Source organism: Dermacentor albipictus, chromosome 2 (assembly GCF_038994185.2).
Source record: "Dermacentor albipictus isolate Rhodes 1998 colony chromosome 2, USDA_Dalb.pri_finalv2, whole genome shotgun sequence".
NCBI classification, from domain to species: Eukaryota; Metazoa; Arthropoda; class Arachnida; order Ixodida; family Ixodidae; genus Dermacentor; species Dermacentor albipictus.
In genome coordinates, this window is record NC_091822.1 from 167368908 (window position 1) to 167384495 (window position 15588).

Here is a 15588-nt window from a genome sequence, read left to right on the forward strand (position 1 = left end):
GCATATGTATTGATTGTCGTCGTGGGGCGCAATTGGTTGCAAAACTTAGGCGAGTTCACGACGAAAAAAAAAACTGATTTTGCTGCATGCACCATTTATTGATGACATGATACATTCGTATCCTGACAGTCTGATTGGTTTCGACAAGTTGGACTCACAAATGATGAGTAGAAAGACATTGGTGTACCCATACTGACGGAAATCTGAAATTCGTGATTTTAGCCCTCTGGCGTTCCACTGGATGACGGACGCTGCCTTGACTTCTTTTCGGAAGGATGGGGTATGGGTAGCCATCTTTCTAGTTGAGGGATTCAAGCACTGGGCTTAAGGCGTCCAGCACTTTAAGAGCGCTTCGAGCAGACGGTGTCCCCATGTCCACTAAAATCGTTCGGATGGTCTCCATGAGGGAACGTAGCACCGAGATGACTTGACGATCTGTCTTAGGTGAATCATCAATGGCCGGAGAGGGCTCTGATGGGGCCGCGACCTTCTGAGGTTCCTTAGCAAGGGAGCGGCTCGGCAGCGTGGGCCATTCCTCTAAAGAAAGTCTTATCTGATTCCCACGTGGAAGTGTTGAGCCCTTTCGCGGCGCGACAAAGTGGTACCGTAGTGGTGCGGGTACTATCGCTTCGCGCATGCGCCTTCTTTGAAGACGTATGATGGTGTCGACGTCGACGCCGGACTACTTCGGCTGCCTCCCTGTGGGCCGTATTGTCTCTGGCCATTTGCTTCAGAACCGCGCGCTCCCTCTTGATGCGGGGACAGTCTTTAATGCAGAAGCGTTAAGACGGTCGGTGACGGCAGGAGTGGTGATCAAGGTCATCATCTGCGACGCAAGGAGCAAAGTAAACAACCGGAAAAGAACAGCTGGAACCACAAAGAAATGGCCCACTCACCGTAGGTGCTGCACGGTCGGGCTCCGCTCCAGACCGTAGGCGACGTAAGGTCGCCGCAATAGCTAAAAGCTGGCGAGGCAATTTCAGAATGGCGTTTGCTTCCGTGATTCCACATTTCGCTCGATAGCACTGACGCGCCCGGGCTACCTTGTCACGAAATAGTGGGGTCGGGTCGCAAGGCCATTCGGAAGGGTCCATGTCCCTGACGCACTCGTAGAGGACAGCTATCAGCTGTAGCCTGCGCAGTGTGAGCTAAGCCTTATGTCAGCTAAAACCTGAAGCTATACGCCGCCACCCGCAACACGTGGCCCGTCCTCTTCGATTCCGGCACGGAGAAGACCCGTGTGGCCGCAAGCCATGCCCACGAAACATCGGGCTTACAGCTAAGCAATTTTGTAATGTAGCTATACATTACAAAACTACAAAACAGTTAACTTCCCTAAGGCGTGCGCCACCCTCGCCAGCTAGACCATCTGGAATATGCACAAAGACCACCTGATGAGCGTTTAGGACGCTCGATGCGAAGCTCGCAGAGACGACGCTCGCCGTGACGAGGCGTTGCTGCGCAGGTCCTGGGGTTGTAGCCACACTCGAACTTGGATGTCCAGTTGCCGGCTGATGTGCAAACGGCCAAAGCCGTGGAAGGATTGTTGCTCAGAATCATCTGATCTGGAAAGTAGGCAAGAAAATACTTGGAATTTTGAGCCAAATTGTCACGTGCGATTTTGCCACATATGTGGGCGAAAATTTTCCACACGCCAGGACCAAATTTATTCAGAAAAGCATCCATACGCTGTGAGGAAGTGGCTTGCTGAGAACCTGTGGCCAAATTCACTGCAGCTGACTGAACTAAACCCCATTCGACAAGGAAACGCTAAACAAGCGCGATGGAGTCCAAGATATGTGCGTCTGAGTGGCCGGCAGTTAAAAAGGGGAAAGTTTCGAAACCAGGTACAGCGCCTTCATAAAATCCCTTTCACGCCTCGGACATCGACTTCTAGTGGCAGCTATTCACGCGTCCAAGTAATATACGATATAAATCAAGAAAGCTATCTAAATAAGAAGCTGCACTTCCCGTTCCTCATCGGCATGTTTCAAGCGTCATACTTGGCTTAGAAAATAATTACACGATGTTCAGTTTGTTATACATGGCCACGTTTTGCCTAAACACATGACCCAAAACGTATGAAACTAGTGGTCATAACCCCGTAGTGGAGCGATTCAGCGCCTTAACGAAAGATCTAACCCGCTTTGCTGAAACCGCTTCCAACGTTTAGTCTTACTCGCACTGGAGACTCAAAAAGTGGCCGAGCTCACGCTTACGTGAGCCTTTGGTAATGCGTGTCATTGCAACTTGCAGTCAGCTGGAGAAAGCGCAAACGAAGCTGGCCAACCATAATATGACATTCAGAAATGTCGCAAAATAGAGTCCGTGCAGTAATTCAGGCATGTCGCATTGACTTCACTTGTCTGCGAAGATAAAGAACTATTGCCCATATTTGTTCACTGCATTTTTCAGGCTTGCAGCGCAGCTCAGTAAGAGCAAAAAGGGAGGTGAAAGGGGAAATGAAAGGGAACGGAGAACAGAGTGAACGTTCCCTTTGATTACCCCTTCCCCCTTCCTTTTTGCCCTTTCTGAGCTGCGCTATACTAGTCGAGAGAAGTCGGGACATATCAGCTCGGCCAAACTGCCACGCTATTGTAAACTGCAGCACATTAAAGCGAAAAAGCACTTCTGACGTCAAATTTAACTCGTTTTTCATTGCCAGAATAATTTCCACCGAGATCTCGGACATATCCAGAATATGTAAAATTGCCCACCTTTTGGCAAAACTGCCTAGGACGTTCTCCGCGCTCACCGCCATCCAAAACGGTCATCTGCAAAACGAGAACAGCAGCGGGTTCATTGTTGACCACTCGAGGACAGCCAAAAGTACGAGACGTCAGTACGCGATACTCACCAGCACTGGCGGGCGAGGAGCAAGGTTCTGACTGCCAGCAGGACGCCATGGTTGAGGGAAGGTAATTTAACAAACACGATGGGACCATAGTACGAGTGGTGCTTTAGGCCATCTCCCGAGGGGGACGTTGGGAGGATGACAAACGGGGAGCAGCCCACTGGATAACTTATGGGCTTCAATCGAACGCAGACGTCGGGATCCTGAAAAGACAGTTTCCGTACTGAGCATTTCCACTAGAACATACCAAAGCGTTTTGCACACACAAAAAAGATTGCTCGGTTTCTTGAAAAAGCATGAAAGTGGTCTCGCGACACCAGTGGAGCTTTCAACGGGACAAGTTAATTGAGGTATATATATACACTGTTGCAAACAAAGGAAGCAAGAAAATATTGAACAGTAGCTGGAATGCAGTATGAATATTTCTGGACCTAAGACGGGCCTTTGATGAAGTCAAATACTAAGCACTTCTTACGGAGTTTTCTTACAGAATTCGCGGGTGGGGGCTTAAATTAATCAGAAACTATCTCCAAAATTGTGGCAATGGGTTTCACGGGTGCATCTACCTCCAAGCTAACGTCAATGGCTAAACGTGTATCACGAGGGTATTTTAGGGCAGCTTTTATTTTTTGCTTTATAAGTAAGTAAGTAAGTAAGTAAGTAAGCTACCATTCCACCAATAGGAAAAAAAAGTTTTTGTACGCGGATGACATGAATTGTTTTGCTAGTGCTGACTTAACAGATAAAGTCAAACCGGTGGTTAAGAGAGTTGTCAAAGTTGCCAGATGTGAACGAGCTGCAATTGCAGCACATAAAGCAAAGCAACATGGCCATTTTTTTTGTAAGTTTTCGAAGCATGGGAGTAAACCCTTAAGGTCTAGCGGCATTGATCATATAGAGCGGACAAACAGTATAATATTGGATGTTTTTCATGACTACCTTGGAATGACGACGTTGGAAATTGAAACGTGAAGCTATCTAGTAGAATGGGTGCGTTAGGAAGGACGAGACCAAATGCCACTTAAATGCAGGTCAAGCCCATCTTCGATACGATCACAGATGCAGTGTGTATTGTAATGTGGGGCAAAACTTCAAGTACTAAAATTAAAAGGCAAACGATGAAATAAAGAATTTTCTTTCGCTTTCAACTTGCCGAAGAAGAGGCTACTAGGGATTCCCGAGATAATTACAAATTGCTATTCGCAATCCAACCACACGTGCATACTGGCGACATATTAATACTGAGGTTAAGAGATCTACAAATAATTTATAAACAACCAAAGACAAATTACGGCAGACAGCTTTGACTTCTTGAACTCCGCTGTCTGGAATGGTTGCAATATTGAAACTGAAATTCAGCAAGCAAAGTCCTAGAGACATTTCAGCAAGCTACCAATCTTTGTTTATTTCCCTAGGCTTAGGTAGTACACAATGTATCTTTTTTTGCTTTTCAGATGACACGTTTTCCGGGGCTATCCAAGTTCACGCAACAAACGGTTAGTAGGGTTTTCCTCGCCTAAAAAAGTTTTGTATTACTTTATAACTGTTAGAGACTTGTTTCATGTTTACTCGATAACGATGCATACTATCTTCGTACTCCTTTTTGCTAATTCCCTGTATCCTCCCCTCACGCAATACTCCTTCGGGAGCCTGTGAGGTAACTGAATCAATTGCTGACAGAATGTTAAGCGTTGTTTAGTGATGTGATGAATTATAATTATTACATAGTAAATGCATTTCATGCTTGCTTATGAAATGGTAGTCCAGATAAGTGAATTTTGATGAAGTGCATAAAAATTTACATTTCTTTCTATTTTAGTGAGAATGATATGTTAGCGCTTTCACTGGAATGCAAGATATTGAGGACAGGAACTTAGCTACCGACAAGCACTTGTATTCCCTCGTTTTCCTCATTCTGTTTCCTTTTTCGTATGCTAGTCTAAGCGATCGAACAACTTTATGTAACGAAAGGGAAGGTGAATCTGAAACCAACTGAAGAAATAAGGCTCATTTTTCGACCACTCTAGGACAAAGCCGTAGTACGAGTGGTCTGTGCGTGGTACTTGCCCGTAGCTAAGAAGGGCGATGAGCGATCTCGTCTGCCGGCGAGACCGAACCGGCGAAGGGGAACGGTCGGTCAGGGTACGAGCGGTGCTCTAGGCCATCTCGTGAGGGGGACGTTGGGAGGATGGCAAACGTGGAGCAGCGCACTGGATATCCATCTTACACGTGGGCTGCAATTGAAAGCACAGGTCAAGATTCTGGAACAATCAGGCATGGATGCAGTAAAGCAAAGTGCTGGGGGAGTTGGTGCATATCGAACAAGGAATTAAACCAGTTAAACAGGCGCATACACACCAAGAAGCATAGGACGGTGCTCTTTTTTTACTATCAAGCGACTCAACCAGCATCGTCCTGTGCACTTATTTGCACTGCGTATGCATCTTGATGGCTGGTTTAGCTGCTTGTTCAGTAATACATGGACATGGCATTGCTACCAACACTCGCCTCGTAATTGACCAGTTTTACGTTCTGCAGCCAGTGTTCGCGCCGGATCTGCCGGCGCGCGTGGAACAAGCAGTGCGGTTCGATGCGACTTTGCTGCGCTGGAGCACATCGCCAGATGCTGCTCCCTGCTACACGTTTTGTCGGATTAAGTGGCGAGACTGAACGGCTACACGTGTGGACCGCTCCGTACTTATCGACATAGCGCAACCATATCTCAGAATGTGAAAACTTCGCACCGTCAACGCCGTGGTGACTGGGCATGGCAGAGCTACCTGCACTCGGGTCTCAAATTAACCCCCTCGCCTACATTGTGCAGGTGGGTAAACGTTGTGGTACGTGGGTACGTGGGTTTTTTAGTAGCGCTGGCCTTCCCACGACCATTCTTTGTGATCGACACGGCTCCGTACTGGAGCTTACTTATGCGAGGGTACATCGAAACCAACCCAGGCTTAGACCTTAAGCAGATCGCTAAGCAACTCGAGGAAACAGCTGTCGATATTCAGGACATTAAGCAAAAGAGACCGGCTGAACAAAAAAACTAGTTAACGCTGCAAAAAAAATAGATGCTTGCGAAATCTAGGTTATTAGTATGAATGAAATGATTGAAACAATAAGACAATCTAGAAAATGTCAGTAGGTTTATGGCATACGTTATATAATTATATCTCTTATGGCATATACGGCGTCTATAGCAAACGAGTACGCAAGTAGAAGATACCATTTCTACGGGGTTTATTGACAGCGGGAAGCTAAGTTACGCGTAATCGTGCGCTGAGCAGCCGAGCCATTCCCGACAGACGGAAGCGTGTGTTGCAGCGCCGAACCTTCCATCATCTCAGCAGTAATGAGGCAAGAGTGACACACGAGCTCTCTTCGGCTTACACAGTCGGGACATGCTCGGTCCGGAAGCGGTCACTAGTGTACGTATCCACGGTTAATGCAAGGTAAGACGAAAGGCAAAACAAACCGTGTTGTATGTAAGCTCCCGCATTCTCGACGAAGGATACTTCAATGAGGTTACAGATTGAAAAATACGGATATGGTTTATCGAGGAAGACGGCAGGAAAAGCACGAAAACGCAAGCTTGGGACGGAACTAAGGAATCTGCATGAGATACGAGAAAGAGCCGCTCGCGTTCGAGAAGCTATGCAACAACAATCGGCTATACCTGTGTGCTGCGACCGTAAAAACAGTGCAATTGCAGACAAATGTGGGTTCATCGAACATGTTGGAATTTCTGTGAAACGAAGCTTTAAAATTAAATTGTGGGCTTTACGTGCCAAAACCACTTTCTGATTTCTCCGGAAATTTCGACCACCTGGGGATCTTTAACGTGCACCTAAATCTAAGTACACGGGTGTTTTCGCATTTCGCCCCTATCGAAATGCGGCCGCCGCGGCCGGGATTCGATCCCGCGACCTCGTGCTCAGCAGCCTAACACCATAGCCACTGAGCAACCACGGCGGGTGTGAAACGAAGCTTTCTTGAAGCTGTTCATACCGGCGTGCTTGACGGAAAGAAAACAGGCGAGTGCACATTCTCTCGTGTAATTAACCGCTCTACACAATGCGACATCTTAAGCAGGCTTGTATTTGTTCGTGTCTTATTTTAATTGCACCGGCCGCTTCCTCGGCAAATTACCCGTTCTGTGCATGTGCCATTGCACCACCCACTTCTTGGCCGATCCCTCGCTGAGGCTATGTGCCACAGTATAAAAATCTATCGTAAAATATCATCGAAGCACTCGAAGACTGAGCAAGAGAGCCGCTTCGTGTAGCGAGCACGTACTACTATAATAAACCGCTCATATTCAAAGCAGTCATCGGTCTACCATTTTCATCAACGGTGCTGTGAACCAGCCTACTACCTATCCGCCCTTAAGGAAGGTCAACCTGCTAAGAAGCAGAAAAGGAAACGGTGGTGGAGCAGCGGATCGGGAAACGCGACCGAAGAGAAGACCATATATAAGCATCGGACCAGCTCACTGAGAAGCAAGACGCCATTGTTACACGACTAGAAATGAGCGAAGCATATATTTACGAAAAAAAGCAAAGCGATTCGCCCTAGATCCCGAAGCTGATCAACGCAATTACCAGACAAAAGTTGCACACAACGCAAGAGAATGAGCGAAAGCCTCAACAACGCCAAAGAACAAATGGAGGAATTTGTAAGAGAAAATGCTGCCGAAGCAGTATTTGAATGATAGAGTACGACATGAAAATAACGACGACCTTGCCTACAGTAGAGTCCAGAATTCAAGAGGCCATACAGTTGGATTTGAACAGTGGAACGCAGGTGGCATCACAGTTCAGAAGACGCAAGGGTAATACACGTGCTACGAAATCTGCAAATGACAAAGTTTGGCGGAAGAGCCCTGGAGTGGAATCGCTTCTGGACTCAATACAAGTGAGCAGTTCACGTCAGACCTAACATTCGCAAGGGACAAGTTCATTAGCACCTCTAACCGGAAAGACAGCGTATGCTATAGAAGGGCTTCATTGCTTTATCTGGATATGAAAGTTGCGATGAAGCGCTAATGTTCGGAAATCGTGAACGATCAGTGGAGCTTCGCATGAGTGCGCTCTAGAGTCTAGAGAAAGTGAGGTTGGCGCAAGAAACTGACTAGGGGAGGGAGGGAAAGAGATAAGAAGGCAGGGAGGTTAACCAGAATCACGTCCGGTTGGCTACCCTACACAGGGGGAACGGGAAAGGGGGAAACAAAGATAACAGGGAGAGAGGAGGGAAGGAAATTGCAGTGAGTTCGATGACGTGTGTGGCCTTACAGAAATTGCATTGATAGTCACAAATGGTCGCACAAGCCAGTCGTCCTTAAGAAGCACAAAAGTGCCTTCACCGCTTTATGGGCCGACGGACGATGGGGGCGGTGTTCCAGCAGCACCTGCACAGAAAGCGGCCGATTGTTCAGTTTTTGAAAAGCTTTGGCAAGTTCTTGTCTCTCAGGGGTGTATCGTGGACAGTGACACAGCAGGTGGTCGATGTTTTCTTCCGTGCCACAGACCTCGCATGCTCCACTGTCAGTCACTCCAATTAATGTAGAGTATGCCTTTGTGAAGGCAACTCCTAACCAAAGGCGACAGAGAAGCGTAGTTTAACGTCGAGGAAGTCCGAATGGAGGCCGTAGTTGCAGGGAGGGGTTGAGTCGATGCAGTCGTGTAAGTCGTAAATTTGGCGTGTTCCAATCGGTCAGTGTGAGGTTGCGTGCCAGGTGTCGAAGCTGCCTAGCGGCGTCTGTCCTCGAAAGCGGAATTGGAACGCTCTGCTCTTCATGATGTGCTGTACGAGCAGCGTTATCGGCGGAATCATTGCCACTGATTCCACAATGACCAGGTACCCATTGAAAAACGACCTCGTGACCTTTTTGTTGGACATGATGGTAAAGTTTCGCGATTTCGTATGTCAGTTGGTCATGGCATCCGTGTCGGAGAACTGACTGCGTGCACTGTAATGCCGGTTTTGAATCACAGAACACAGCCCATTTTCTAGCTCTTTCAGATTCAATGAATTCCAGTGCTCGACGCAGGGCCGTTAGTTCTGCCGCCGTTGAGGTCGTGACATGCGATGTCTTGAAGCGCAGTGTCATTCCTCGCGTTGGTACCACCACGGCACCACCGGAACTGCACGACGTAGTTGATCCATCGGTATAGATGTGCACGTGGTTGCTGTACTTTTCATGCAAAAGAAGTAAGGTCAACTGTTTTAGAGCAGAGGCCGGTAGATCTGTCTTCTTCTGTAGTCCTGGAATCATTAGATGTAAGAAACTGACTAACTACGCAAGATAGGACACGGAGAGCAGTTGAACAGATTGTCGGTCTGCACCTTCAGTGACTCGAGAGCCAGTTTCGCGTTGATGTTGACAGCGTTGAAGAGATCAATTCCACCGGAGTTATCAGTGCAGTTCCAAGTCACAAGGAGCAATGAAAAACAGCTCAGCCATGAAAGCTAGCGCGCGAAGCAACAGGAAAGCAATGCAAGAAAAAAGCTGGACAGGCTTAAGGTATTCCAGCGATAGCAAATATCTTCCGAGGAAGACGGTGTTAACAAAGGAATAATAGCCAAGGAATAGCTTACAGGTTTGAAATTACAGCATTTATAGCTCAGAAACAGAAGCTGCCTGTTCTGCAAGCAGAACAACCACGTAACTGAGGACTGTCATCGGAACATTCCAATGAGGAAAAAAACATTCTCACTGAGAATAGAGTGTTTCAGATGCAACCGACCAGAAAACTGCACCTATTTGTAGAGGAAGAGGGAAATACAAGCAGTGCAAAGGACAACATGCTAGATAAGTAGGCATAACGGTGCGGCAAGAAAAGGTGGAGCAGGTCAGAACAGAGCAAGCGGAAGCAACGACGGCTACTCTACAGGCAAGTGAAAATGTAAAACAATTTTGCGCTTTCGGAGACGGCTGTAGCTTGGATAGGGAAAGAATAAGGCGGCAGACAAAGCCGATTAATATTAGACAGCGAACGCCAGCGGATATTTATTGCAGCTGGATTAGTAAAAGAAATAGGAGCGAAGATATTACAGGAAAGGTTGACGACTGGTTCATTCGAAGGAGACCAAGAATTCAAATTAACGTTGTCCAATTAACTGTAGCAACGCGAGGAAAGAAATCAGCCGTGGTAATAGAAGATCTACAAGCCGATGTCGCATCTGTTGTCTACCTGCTACAAATCAGAATTCCAAGGAGAAAAATGGAAAGCTACAAGTGGCGGATGACAGAACCGAGACGACTGCAACAGAAGCCATAGGACTGCTGAAGGGCTCAATTATTGGGAGTTCTTCGCTGGTAGAATGTAAAATGTCGAAAGCAGATTGATCGCAGTCGAGACAATACGGGGTTGGGTACTGTAAGGCCCTCAAAAAGGACCCCAAAACAATTTCACCAAGCATGAAATCAAACAGTCATAGTTCTGAAGGTTGAAGCTGCGGAAACAATTCAGCAAGAGCTATAGAAAGGTTTTGGAGAATTGAATCAATGGATACCTCGCTCTGGAAAAGTGCCGCACGTATTGTTGGTTTGGCACGTGAAGCCCCATAACTTATTTAAAGCTTACCGCTTCTGGCCACTCGCCGTGTGAGGCAATGATAGTGCCGACCTTTCTCCCCGGCTATCAACAATGGTGCACAAGCAAATCCCGCATAGCTGTGTGTCCTGTGTATACTACACAGAAAAACGAAGTCGTGTACACACAAGGCAACATACCACACTAACTCTGCGCTAGAATGCATCCAACATGAAAAAAAAAGAAAAAACAATCGTCGCCAATGGCCGTCAATTAAAGCAAACAGTAAAGAAACCGTCGCTTACATCGATGTGAACAGCGCGCGAGCCGCGTAATTTATTTTTTGTGCGCTATATGGCGTTCATTATCACCTACGACATGCGAGCACCTGGCAACGCGGCCACACGTTGCAGCGCCTACCAAGGGCGTGTGTGCCTGAAGTAGTTACACCTACTGTGCTCCGAGTAAAGAGCGGCGGTATGGGAATAGCAGTAACAACAATACTAATAACTATGAATAATATCAGTAACAATGAACAACAAGGAATAATAATAATAATAATAATAATAATAATAATAATAATAATAATAATAATAATAATAATAATAATAATAATAATAATAATAATAATAAGACACAGCGATAGTACGAGTCGTGTTCAAGCGATATTTACCAGTAGTAGCAAACGAAGCGCGCCGTAGCAGAAGGACGACGTGGACGTGGAAATGCAAGGGAGCCGACGCGGTCAGCCACGGTAAGAGGTGCTCAAGGCCACCTCCGGACGTTGGGAGGATGGCAGACGTGGAGCAGCACACTGGATATCCTTCCGACTCGTGGTCCGCAATCTCGAAAGCGGACCTCGGGATCCTGAAACGCCAACAAGGCTTTTATTTTATAAGCACTCGAGAACACAGATGTAGTACTATTATTAATCTGCACGTGGTACTTACCCGGTGCAGGGCCACAAGGCCACTCCGACGAGGGAACACGGTAGACCGGGCGCGGTGCGAGTGATGCTCTGGAAAATAGCGAGGACAGTAAGCCCACAACGAAAAAACGAACAGCAACAACGGCAACGAAACGGGCCGCTTACTGTAGCTGCTGCCCGGCCCAGCTCCGACGAGAACAGCAGGCGACGACGTCCGGCGTCGAGGTGCTGCGTAGAGCGGGTTAGTGCCTAATAGCTGGCGAGGTAATGTCCGAATGCCGTTTGCTTCCGTCATCCCACATTTCGCTCGATAGCACGCGCTCTGACGCGCGCGGGCTATCTCCGACACGAAATAGTGGGGTCGGGTCGCAAGGCAATTCGGATGGGTCCATGTCCCTGACGCAGTCGTAAGAGGACGGCTATCAGCTGTTGCCTGCGCAGTGTGAGCTAACCCTGTGTGTCAGCTAAAACCTGAAGCTATACGCCGCCACCCCGCAACACGTGGCCCGTCCTCTTCGATTCCGGCACGGAGAAGACCCGTGTGGCCGCAAGCCATGCCCACGAAACCTCGGGCTTACGAAGATAAGCAACAGCACTAACCTTACGCAATTTTGTATTTCAGCTATACAACCCTAGTGGGCGCTAGCTAGTGCAACTGAACAGTTAACTTCTCTAAGGCATGCGCCACCCTCGCCAGCTAGACCATCTAGGAAAAAATGCACAGAGTGCACACACAGGCCTTTTGAGCGTTTAGGACGCTCGATGCGAAGCTCGTAGAGACGACGCTCGCCGCGACGAGGGGTTGTCGCGAAGGTCCTGGGGTTAGTGGCCACGCTCAGAGTTCATCCACAGTTCAATAGTCCCGGCGCCGTCGGGGGGTGGAAACGCGCACAAACAAAAGGACGAGTACTCGGCAGGAACGACTTGCGGCTTATATACGCTGCGCCGGCTCGACCGGAGTGTCGTCGGCGTATAGCAACGTAGTTATGCCGGCTGGCGGTCACTTACACTCCGGGAGCTCGAAAGCGGGGCCAGGAATTGCCGAGACGGCAGGCGGTTCGGGCAACAAGTCTCTCGAGGAGTGCCTCACGTTTTTCAGGTCCCGGTGCATGAAGCCAGTGCTTCCAGAGTCGGCCGAAGGCGGGAACATGCGCAGCGTGTAACTTCGACAAGCGCTGACACTGTTAGCGCGTAATTAAGACCAGCAGGAGCTCGAGGTAGGGTGCGACGCAAAAGGCAGCAGACACGGCGCACGCCGAAGCAGACGGAAAATGAAAAATGGCGGCCCAAGCCCCCGGATGCTCGCTATAATCCCACGACGACCAGGATGCCAAGCTCTTCGGAGCATGCGTTGATACGCCCGGACCATTTCTTTTCTTCTCTCATTGGTCTAATGTCGAACTACGTCACCGGCTCGCTAGCCGCCGTGCCGCTGTTATCACCGCCACTGGCGCGAGGGCGATGGTCAAACCAAAGGAATAAAAAAAAAAGAAAAGTTGCAGCCTGCGTACTGCGTAGTTGCCGAGCTCGGAATGTTCTAGAAGCTTCCACATGCTTCCACTGTGTTCTTAGACATGCAATGGCGTTAGCGCTGTCGCCGTAGTTTTATGGATATTATAACCCGCGGACGGAATCTTCGCGGTTCCGTCATACAGATTCCGTGGCCGCCTTCGCATTCGCGTTGGGCTCCAGCAGCGAGCATGACTTGCAATTCGTGAGCGCGCGCCGCGACATGTGTCGAGTTGTCTGTTCGCGCAGTCGTCTGCTCCTGCCGCATCGTTTTTCTTGGAACAAAAAAATTTAAATTCTATTGCTTCAGTTGCGTGCCCGAACGACGCGATCTTATTTTGAGACATGGCGTAACAGGGGCACTAACGGGCCGATTTCGACCACCTGGGGTTCTTTCACGCGCATCTAAGACCAAGCACACGAGCGTTTTTTTGCATTTCGGCCGTTATCGAAGTGCGACTGCCGCGGCTGCGATCGAACTCTCGACCTGGAGCTGAGCAGCGGAACCCCACAGCCACTCCACTTGCGCCACTTGTGCTTTTTCCGGATGTAGGTGTCCCAAAACGCTAGCATTCGGTCTTTGTTGGCAACGTAATATAGAGGCGGAGAACGAAGAGCTCAGTTAATAGAAGGCCGTTCTTCATCTACTCTGAATGACTCGGCGCAAAAGACATCGCGAAAGATTTGGGACGAGAAGATCACACGCATGACGTTTTCATAAACCCAAGAAATATCATGACAAAATTATTCTATGAAGCACCTAACCACAAATAACACTTTTCAATATATTTGGATTCCTTGTTGAAAACTTCATTTACCAAAGATTACTGCATCTGATCCCACCACCTGCTTCCTTCGCGTTGTTATGGTCGGCAGTATTTAGAGTTAATTTTCTTTACTTCCTAATTTTTTTTCGTAACTTTATTTGAATATTGTTTTGCCTTTGCCTTGCGCCGCGAGCCCTCAACAGCGGCCTCATTGAACAGTGGCCTTCTCGTGCTGAGCACGAGTTGTCGCCGGTTCGATGCCTTTGGCCAAGGAAGGCAGCTGCTTAGCATGGGCGCCAGTTTAGCACAGGGTAAAACAACCTTTCATTTTGGGTTCAGAATTGTACGCAAATTATGTAGGGAATGAAGTAACTGCGTGTCTAATAAACAAAACGTTTAGAGCCATGACAACTTCAATGAATACTGCACGATTCACCGCAATAGAGAGAGAGAAAGAGAGAAAGAAACTTTACTGCTAGACCAGGCTTCTTGAGCCCAAAGGTGGGGGGCCTCCTCAGTCCAGGGAGCCATAGCTGCTGCGGCCGTCCTAGCCCTGTTCACCAACCGTAGCTGGTTGTCAGGGTCCTGCAAAAAAAAAAAAGTAATGATAATTGTCAACGCGGGTACGTTTTCTGTTCTTTTTCATAGGGCTCCGAAATGCCAAGAGACACTTTACAACGTAATAAAAATAATTATAGGCGTGTACAGTCGCGGACAGATTAAAATGGACCACGGCGAAGGCGGCCGGAGCGGCCGCGGGGCCGGCGCTGCTATCGCGCTTCGCGCGCTCGCGACCAGAGTACCCCGAGTGACGTCAGACTTCTCCGTACCCTCGCTCTCGCGCTGGTGCTTGTCATGCTTGATAAATTTCTAGTGCCACGTTCGGCTGCTCTGCTGCTGACGGTCGGGACCATAGAGTTTCTAAATAAGTACCCTAGAGGGAAATGTGGCGCTAGTGTCTACGGGGCTCTAATGAGCGTTGCCTCAACCAACATGGGAATGATGGGAAGTACAGGCTTCGGATTGACTTCGATCTTTAGAGTAGTGGCGTCTGCTTGCGGCGCAGTAAACGAAGCTATACTCAAATATTATCGCGTAGAATCTAATTTTATTTCTGCATTATGTTACATAATCTACAACACGCTACATAAACTTTGCATGACTTTGGGATGGAAGCATGGTTTACTATGGTTTATCACCAGGACACACCAGGGTATGCGTTCTTGTGCGATTCTGTCCCCGATTCAACGCCAGAGAATAATTATTTATTTATTTTTGCAACAGCAATAACAACCGTACATGTACTTATATAAAAATACTCATTAAGTATTTATGGAAATAAATTTTTTTTATTGTGAGAAATTGTTGCGCCCTTGAGCGAAAGCTACAAAAGTCGTCTGCTACGACGTCTGGTCGCTGCAAACGCCTAACTTTTCTCGCAGACGACAGGCACTTCAAACTCTCTCGCCCCTTCGAAAGGCTGCGTCGGCTATCACGATTGCTGAACGTCTTCAAGTATTTTAAGCACATCTGCTGCAGTGCTAGCTAGGACGCTAGTGGCCTTATACGAGTATGCTTCATCATATTTTATTTTGACGTACCGCTTCCGAAGCGTTATGGCGTGGCTTTGCACTTACCCATTTTGCGACACTAAACTACAGCCAGGAAGCAGCAACCTTTCCTACCACAAGTAAGTTTGTGTTCTCAAAGTCCCAAAACACACATTTCAATGAGCACATAAACTAGCAATGCATATTGAAGCCCTCAATCAAATTTTATTGTCAAGCCACTAGAAGTACAACTGTATATGTCTTGTATCAGTAGTGCCATCTTTTTCCTATCCTGAAGTTTCATAAAGCACGTAACGCTATAGCGCCAACCTAACACACTTAACAAACCAAGGTCCAAACGCTCAAAACACGTTCTTTCAACGTTTACAACGCCGTCGCTTTCTCGTCAGCACTTCAACACCACACCGCGACACAAGCACCGTCT

At 47.9% G+C, this 15588-nt stretch overlaps 1 long non-coding RNA gene across 1 annotated transcript; it reads right to left on the bottom strand.

The window, feature by feature from the left end:
* Window positions 1–1043: 1043 nt before the first annotated feature.
* LOC135910669 (uncharacterized) lies at window positions 1044–13066 on the bottom strand. The gene is made up of 7 exons (XR_010567111.2): window positions 11483–13066; window positions 11340–11407; window positions 11063–11256; window positions 4922–5088; window positions 2858–3057; window positions 2718–2774; window positions 1044–1565 (listed from the first exon to the last, which is right to left on the bottom strand). It is a non-coding gene; the product is annotated as an uncharacterized lncRNA (long non-coding RNA).
* Between the last annotated feature and the right edge of the window lie 2522 nt (window positions 13067–15588).